The sequence below is a fragment of the Echinops telfairi genome, unplaced genomic scaffold, assembly GCF_000313985.2.
Source record: "Echinops telfairi isolate 266 unplaced genomic scaffold, ASM31398v2 ScPeMD7_7467;HRSCAF=8505_1, whole genome shotgun sequence".
In the NCBI taxonomy this organism is placed as follows: domain Eukaryota; kingdom Metazoa; phylum Chordata; class Mammalia; order Afrosoricida; family Tenrecidae; genus Echinops; species Echinops telfairi.
The window spans coordinates 29,323,730-29,332,569 of record NW_022111368.1 but is presented as its reverse complement, the minus strand read 5'-3'; positions in this window follow the sequence as shown (position 1 = coordinate 29,332,569).

Below are 8,840 nucleotides of genomic sequence, written 5' to 3'. Positions count from 1 at the left end.
ATAATAACATGCACAAAAACAAGACAGAGCAAAACCAAGCAACAATATACAACAAAACAACAAAAACAAACCAATGACAAAAAAAAAAACCACACAACAAGATAGAAAAGCTTGTGGTTAGCTCTAGGACTGTTTCTTGGCCTTTAGGAGTGTTTTCCAGTCCAGTCTGTTGGGACACCATTCCCTGGCCCCAAAGTCCACCTTCAGCATTCCCTGGGGACCTCGCCACTCCGTTCTCTTGCTGTTCTGTTGCACCCCCTTAGTGTTTTGCCTTGGTGTGGCAGGATCAGATTGGGCACAATTTCCACTATGTCTCCAGTGTTGTCCCCTGTAGGGCTATGGGTCAGTGAGGGACATTGTGCCTCATAGTGGGGCCAGCCATGTGGTCCTCTCTGTGGACTGGCTGTTCTAATTGGGAACATCGTCCTCAAGGCCTGGTGGGCCAGGATGTGCTCCACTCTCTCCTCCTCCCCCTTCATCTGCTCCTTTGTGCTCCAATCAGATATGTCCCTCTCCCTGAGCTGCAGATTCAATGCCGTCCTTTGAAATAAATTCTTCTGGAGGGAGGGGCAGGTGTCTACCTAGTAGTTGGGATTGGGGCCAGCCTCTCAGACCTCTCCGACGTTAACTTTTCCTAGGGATCTCCCTTAGGTTTCTTTATGCAAGATTTCCTCTTTTCAGTTATCCTACATTAAAAAGCCCTGGTGGAGCAGTGGACTATGCATTCACCTGCTGACCACGAGGTCAGCTGTTCGACTCCACTAGGGTCTCTGCAGAAGAAAAATGAAGCTTTCTGTTCCCCTAAGGAGGATAAACCAGTCCCTAGAGAAGAGCAGCATGCTTGGGAAAGCAGAGGGGCAGTGAAAAGGAGACAGGCTCTCAGTGAGGTGAACGGACACCATGGTCCAAGCGCGGGAACAGTGGTGAGGGTGGCACAGGGTTGGGCAGTGCTTCCTTCTGTTAGACATCGAGCTGCTCTGCATTAGAACCTACTTGGTGGCACCTAAGGACAACAACCAGGAGGAGCCCTCCCAGCATTGTGGTTAGGCATTGGGCTGCTGCGACCTGTGAGGTCAGCAGTTTGAAACCACCAGCGGCTCCTCAGAAGAAAGAGGAGGCTTTGCACTCCCGTGAAGAGCAGTCTTGGAAACTCGCGGGTGCAGTTCTACTCCGTCCTGTAGGGTTGCTTTGACTGGGAACGGGCTCAATGGCCGTGAATGGGAGTTTGAGTCCTGTCAAGATGTCCAGCCGCAGAAACCCACCGGGGCAATTTGGCTCTGTCCTATAGAGTGGTTCCGAGTTAGAATCAACTCAGAAGCCGTGGGGTGGCTTAGTGCCATCAGAACCTCTGTACCTAATGCGAGTGCTATCCTCCCCGCTAGCAGACGCTCTGTGAGTGCACATTGAGATCACTCTGCGTGTCCTAGGGTAAGATGCAGACACGCGCACACATCTGGTTTTAAAAACAACTTTATTAATTATGTGCTGCCTGTACAATGGGCCCGGGGAGAAGAAAGCGGGCATCCATCCCTCGTGCTAGTGCCACGCTTGCTGGAGGCTCATGGTGGGCCACTTCGTTAAGCAGCATTCCGAGCCTTACTGAGGATGAGCAGGAAGCCATGAGCAAGCAGCAATGCCTGTCGCCGGATCAAGAGGGGAGGGAGCAGCAGGAGGGCCATTCATTTGACCGTTGGGTGGCAGGTTGGTATCTGTCAGCCAGGCCACTCATTTCTCTCTCAGGAGCTTGATTGCCTAGGCTCAAATGCCAGTTCCCCCATCCACAAGTTGCATGAGTCTAGATAAGTCATTTAACCATTCTGCGTCTTGATTTTCTTAGCTGTAAATCAAAGCTAACCAAACCAAACTCAATGCCAGCAAGTTGATTCCAACTCCTTGAAACCCCATGGGACAGGGTAGAACTGCCCCCATGGGTTTCTGGGACGAACTCTTTCTGGGAGTAGAAAGGCGCACCCAAACGCATTGCCATCAAGCTGACTGCGACTCATAAGGAGCCCATGTGTACAGAGTAGAATTCCTCCATATGGCAGCATTTTCTTGGCTGTCATTTTTACAGCTGCAGGCACATGCCTTTCTCACATAAAAAACAACACTGGGTGGGTTCAGACTGCCAACTTTTCGGTCAGTAGTTGAGCATAAACCATGTGTGCCACCCAACGACCCTTGGGATAGTAATGTGTGTTGGATAACATCGAGGTGGATCTGACTCACAATGACCCTATGCACAACAGAACAAAATGTTGCCTGGTCGTATGTCACCCTCAAAATACTCCCTGCGTTGAAGCCCATCACTGCAATCACTGTGTCAGTTCCTCTTACTGAGGGTCTTCTCTGTGTGCTGATCTCCTTCATTCAAAGGGGTCAAGTCTTCTTCAGTTCTCTTTATTTGGTATCCAGCTTCCCCATGCACAAGAGGCGATTGAAATGCCCTGGCTTGGGTCTTTGTTTGATAAGATACAGTAAAGGGATTAAGGGCTAACAAAAGGCTGGCCTTATACACCATTTGTGAGGACAAAAGGAGCTAAATTGTGTCAAATATTATGCTGAGCGCATAGTATTTTAAGTCGATGTTAACATTATATTATATATTCTTTTCTCCCTACCATTGCAGGATAGTTTGCCTTCTCTGGCCACAGTTCTTCCTTGTGTGAAACGGGCATAACAAAAGAACAAAAGACAATGCCACAAACTAGGGTGGGAGAGTTCAGCATGCCCACACCTCATGCCCCAGCTACTCTGCCAGGCAGGTCGACCTCAGATGCCCTCCTTGCCCAGGGTAACTCGGTGGATTAAGACTAACACCCCCTGTGCTGCTCTCTTACTTCAAGGAGTGGTTTTGTTCATGGTTTGCAGGAAAATTCTACAAATGAGTCAGAGGATCCCCACCTGGTAGGGCCCTGGGCATGGTACTTTTCCTCTGCAAGTTTCAGTTCCCCTGAGTAATATGCTAACCCATCTGGAAATTCCTTAGGAATTCCCCCACACCATGAAATGGGAAGGTGTAATATTCTCTTGGGATCACACAAGAAGGCAGGTGCTAGAAGGAAGGGCGTATAGCCCACGTGACTATCTGGTTGTCATATAACCTGCTATAGAGTTGCCTTTCATTGTAATGAATTGTATTATATATTGTATATAATTTCTTTAGAACACAAAAAGCTGCCTGGTGAAGAAGTCTGCTTGGCAAATGGTGCTCGAGTAGCATCGCCGTCCATTGATTTTGATGCATCATGCTTTTGCCTAATAGCATTTTAATACACATAGCCTGCCGGATGTTATACGTGTTCCTCTTGTTAGTTCTCCCTCAGCAGCTCCAAATGCTGTGATGCTGTTAACGGCCATCGAGGCCATTGCAACTGATAGCGACCCCAAGGTGACTGAGAAACAAGGATCCGTAAGGGTTCCTACCAGCTGTAACCTTTGCAGGAACAAACTGCCAGGTCCTTTCCCCTGTGGGGCACCTGGGGGGTTCCAAATGCCTTACAACCACTGCTACTTGGCCTAGCAGCTACCATTCAGTAGCCATTTCCAACTAAGAGTCAATGCCCACTGTTTAAGGAGAAAGGGGAGGACATATGGAGAAAGGTGGGGAAGAAAGAACCAGTCCACTTTTCATGCAGGAAAGGTCATCCACAGTTGGTGGCAGGGCACCCCTCCAGCAGGGGACCGTGAAACAGAGATGCTGAGACCAGGGCCCAGGTCTCTAGCCTCTAGCTGCCGCTGTGCTCCTGGCCAACAGGGTCATTTTCTGCATGACCCTGGTCATGACCCAGGGTCATTTTCTGTCCCGACCAAGGGTGAGAAGCCCGTGCAGTGCTACCAGATAGGGAGTAGTCAGAATTTGGTGTACACTTGGCTCCTGAGCAAACCGTTGGTGGTTTGAGTGCCCTTAGAGGTCTGAAGATCTCCTTCTGAAACTCAGCCTCTGAAATCCAATGGAGCACAGCCGTGCTCTGACAGGCCTGGGACGGCCGGCCGGGAGTTGGAGTCAATGAATCGACAACTGGTTTGTTTGCCTTGTTGTTGACAATCTTAATCTCCTTTCATGCTCCCCATAATTATTTCCTCATATTCCACAAATGAAGAACAGTTAGGTGGCTCAAGCTCTTTAGACAGAAAATAATCCTAGGAACTAAGACAAGATCAAAAACCTCTTCCCTCTCAGTTGCGGTTTTCTGTCCCTTCCTCCTCCTTTCCCTCTGTTTGTTTTTTAATGAACTATGTGCACATTTTAATTTGAGAAGAGTGACAGAAAGAAATAAAGCTAATTTTGTTCGTTTAAGAAAATGGAGGATTTGAAAAGTCAGTGAGCACCACTCCTGACTCATACTGCTTCTGTCAGGTGCCTTCCAGTGGGTTCCAACCCATAGCGACCCTGTGCGTGACAGGTCCCTGCTCATAGCAACCCCTGTGGGCTTCCCTTTACAGAGTAGAAAGTCTCATCTTTCTCCCACAGAGTGGCTGGTGGTTTCAAACTGCTGACCTTGGTGTTAAAAGGCCAATTCATCACCCACTAGGCCACCCGGGTTCCTTTCACCCAGCTACTAACACCTCAATAAAAATAAATCGAGTCCACACTGCAGTGGTTTTTCTCCTATCTCCTGTCCTTGGTTTGGGGGTTGTTTGTTTGTTTTCATATTTTCTGGTGATTGTCCTTGTTTTGTTTGTCTAACAGTTTGAAGTATGTTATGTATGGAATAGCAATGGCAAAAAAAGATGGTTTACTTTTCTAACTTTGTATTAGGACTTCAGGAGCCCTAGTGGCTCAGTGGTTGAAGTGCTTAGCCGCTAACCAGAAAGGCTGGGGCAAACACATCAGCTGCTCCTCTGGAGAAAGCTGCGGCAGTCTGCTTCCGTGAGGATTATTGTCTTGAACACCCCGTAGAGCAGTTCCCCCTGTCCCACAGAGCTGCTGTCAGTCAACAGTGACGCAACGGCAATGGGTTGCGTATTGGGACTTCAGCATTTGCCTGTGCTGCTTAAATTTTGTAGATGTCATTTTAATAGTTGAATAATAGTCTGACACACACATAACAGACACAAATTTTGAACAATAAAGCTTCAATTGTGTATTTTCTGAGGATGATGTCTATCTTGCTGCTACTGGATCATTCTCAATTGCTCGAATTCATAGTATATTTTGTCCACGAGGACATGAAATGTCCCATCAATCGCATTTACATGAGGCATGTGTCCTCCTTAGAAATTAATATTTCAAAATATGTCTATCACCTACACCTCAGTGGTGCCTCCGTTAAACCAGAGGCAGAGAGAGGAGTGTTGAAATTTAAAAAGTAACTTCAAGATTATGAAATCCAGGATTTCAAGATAATTTTAAAGATTACCTTAAGGTTAACTTTATACAATTGCAAGCTAATAGTTTTTAAAGGGTACTATAGAGGGAGACATTGTAGGACAGCCAAAATACAAAGCTACTCTAATCACTGCCCTCCTGGTACAATTTCAGAAGCATATATTAAATAATATACATATTTTTAAGAAAGACGCTTTATGATTTTTCCCCATTTCCTATCTCTGTTCTTTGTTTCCAACAGAACTCCCGATGGTTCCGAAGGTGCAAATCACACCTAACTTGAAAGAAAGGTAATAGTTCCCTTTTCAGATAAGTCAAACAGAAACGTGTGCTTAGGAGTGATGCTTGAGGGGTCTTTGGGGGCTTGAAAGCAAGGGGTGGGAAGCTTTGAGGAGCAAACCCCCCGAGTCAGGGGAGCTGAGAGGTCTCCTGGGGTCATACTCAAGAGCCGGCAACACTATGCACCTCTGCAACTTGGCCATTCCCATGATCAACTCTGGGAATAAAGAACTCACAGGGAGGAAAGAGGAGACAGTCTAGAATCTGAGCACCCCCGAAACAGACAGGAGAGAGGGTCTGAGCTCAAGAGAGAGAGCATGCCCAGTGTGTGGGCAGCTGGTGGGTGAAGAGATGGGTGGATGCATGATGCCTAAAGGAAGACACTTTTTACCCAAGAACAGAATACACTCAGGCATATTTTCTAGTTCTGAATTGTGCTCCTACCACAAACTTGGGACATGCTAAACAGCACATTGACAGGGAGTTTCCAGATGTTTAGGCCAGATTCAGAAGAGGCCATGGAACCAGGGTTATCGATGCTGGTATCAAATGGATCTTTACTGAAAGGAGGAAATAACAGAAAGATGTTTATTTGTGTTTTATTGACCATGCCAAGCCATTTGACTGTGTGAATCATAACACACTATGTATAACCCTGAGAAGAATGGGACTTCTGGGACACTTCCCTCCCGGTATCGCCACTCTCACCACTGGTTCTGAGGGGTTACCTGTACGTAGATCAACAGGCAGTTGTGGGAATGGTACAAGGGAATACCAGTACGCAGATGACAAAGCCTTGCTTGCTGAAAGTGAGGAGGACCTGAAGTCCTTGCTGATAATGATCAAGGGTTACAACTTTCAGTATGGATGACAACTCAATGTAAAGAAGACCAAAATCCTCACAACTGGATCAATAGGTAGCATCATGATAAGTGGAGGAAAGATTAACATTGTCAAGTATTTTGTCTTGATTGCATCCACAGTGAATGATCATGGAAGCAGCAGTCAAGAGATGATTTACAGAGACAGCAAGTAGAATAAGGGTTCCTGGGGGCACAGTGGGGAAGGGTGGCGGGTAAAGGGGAGATGATGTCAAGGAGTTTGAGGAAGAAAGAGAATGTTTCGAAACTGATTGTGGTAGCAATTGTACAATGCTGCTTGATGTGATTGAACTATGGAATGATCTATCTGTATTACCTCCCAACAAAAAAGTTTTGGGGGAAAAAAGAAAATGGACTGTAGTAGGTAAATCTGATGTGCAAGAACTCTTAGAGTATTGAAGAACAAAGATGTTACTTGGAGGACTACGGTACTCCTGACCCAAGCCATTTTCAATTGCCTCATATGCATATGAAAGTTGAACATTGAATAAGAAAGGCCAAAGAAGAGAGGATGCATTTGAATTGTGGTGCTGGGGAAGAATGTTGAAAGTACCCTGGGCTGCTAAAAGGTGAAAAGGAAAAACCACTTTGTATTAGTAGAAGAACATCCAGAGTGTTCCTTAGAGGCAAGGGTGGCGAGACACTGCCTTACATACTTCGGACATGCTGTCAGGAGAGACCAGTCCCTGGCGGAGGCCATCATGCTTGGTAACATGGCGGGGCAGTGAAAAAGAGGAAGTCCCTCAAGGAGATGGATGGACACAGGCTGCAACAAAGGGATCAACAAGGGAACAATTGTGAGACTGTCACACGACCGGCAGCTTTTCATTTTGCTGTTCTGGGGTCGGAACTGACTTGATGGCACCTAACACCAACAACAGTCAATAAAGTATCTGTGTAACACATGCGTACAAGCCTTTGACATAAATGCTACGTGGAGCAGTGCAAACCGTGTCCGGCACATGACACTGAAAGCCTTTATGTTAGCTGAGGAACTTGCATCGAGCAAACGGCCAATATACTTGGCTGCTACCAAAAGGTTGGAGATCCACCCAGATGTACGTCAGAAGAAAGGTCCGGTAATCTCCTTTCAAAAAAAAAAAATCTATGAAGGAAATTCCATTCCGACACATAGGAGGTCACCATGAATTGGAATCAATTTGACAGCAACTAATTGGTTTTTTAAAATAATTTAAGTGTCCTTTGATGATAACAATGATGCACATTTTTATTCCTCTGGCATTGACTTGTGACGGCTTAGTGGTCATGGGTTGGGTTACAATCCACAGGCAGCAGTTCAAAACCATCAGCCGCTCCGTGAGAGAAAGACAGGGCTTTCCATTATCGTGAGTAGTTACAGTCTTCATACCAATCCTATATCAACGATTCCACAAGATACAGGTTGACAATATGCTATCAAACTCATTTCATGAAGCAACGCTAATTCCTAAACCAGGAAAAGGCATCACCATAATTGAAAATTACAGACCAATACCTCTAATAAATATAGACACCAAGCAAGATCTTCAATAAAAGTCTTAGTCGACAGAGTTCAACTAAGCATCAAAATATAACGCATCATGATCAAGTGGTATTCATACCAAATATGCAAGAATGGTTTAATATTAGAAAAACAATGTAATACATCACATAAGCAAAAGAAAGAACCATATTATTATATTAACAGATGTAGAAAAAGTATTTGATAAAATTCAATGACCATTTCTGATAAGAACACTCAACACAATAGGTATAAAATGGAAATTTCTCAACATAATAAAAGCCATGTATATGAAACCAATAGCCTGCATCTTGCTCAATTGAGAGAAATTGAAATCGTTTTCTCTTCAAACAGGAGCTAAGCACGGTTGCCCTTTATAGCCCTTTTAATTAATATAGTTCGGTAAATTGGCGCTAGAGCCATATGTCATCCAAGAGTAAATAAGTAAGATAAGTAGATAAACAAGAAGAAATAAAAGTCTCTATTTGCAGACGACATAATCCTGTATATCAAAAACCCCAAAGATTCCATTAAACAATTGCTTGAACTAATTGAAAAATTTGGCAGGGTAGCAGACTATAAGATCAACATACAGAAATCAGAAATCAGTTGTATTCTTGTATATTAAGGATGAGGATGATGCCAAAAATGATACCAAAAGAGCAATGCCATTTATAATAACTACACAAAAGATAAAATATTCAGGAATAAATCTTACCAAAGAAACAAAAGGCTTATTCAAAAAAAACCTGAAAAATACTCCTTAAAGAAACTGAAAGGGGATCTTTCAACTCCCCTCCCCTGCTGTTCCGCTGAACAATCTGGAGGAGAAAACAACGGGACTGAC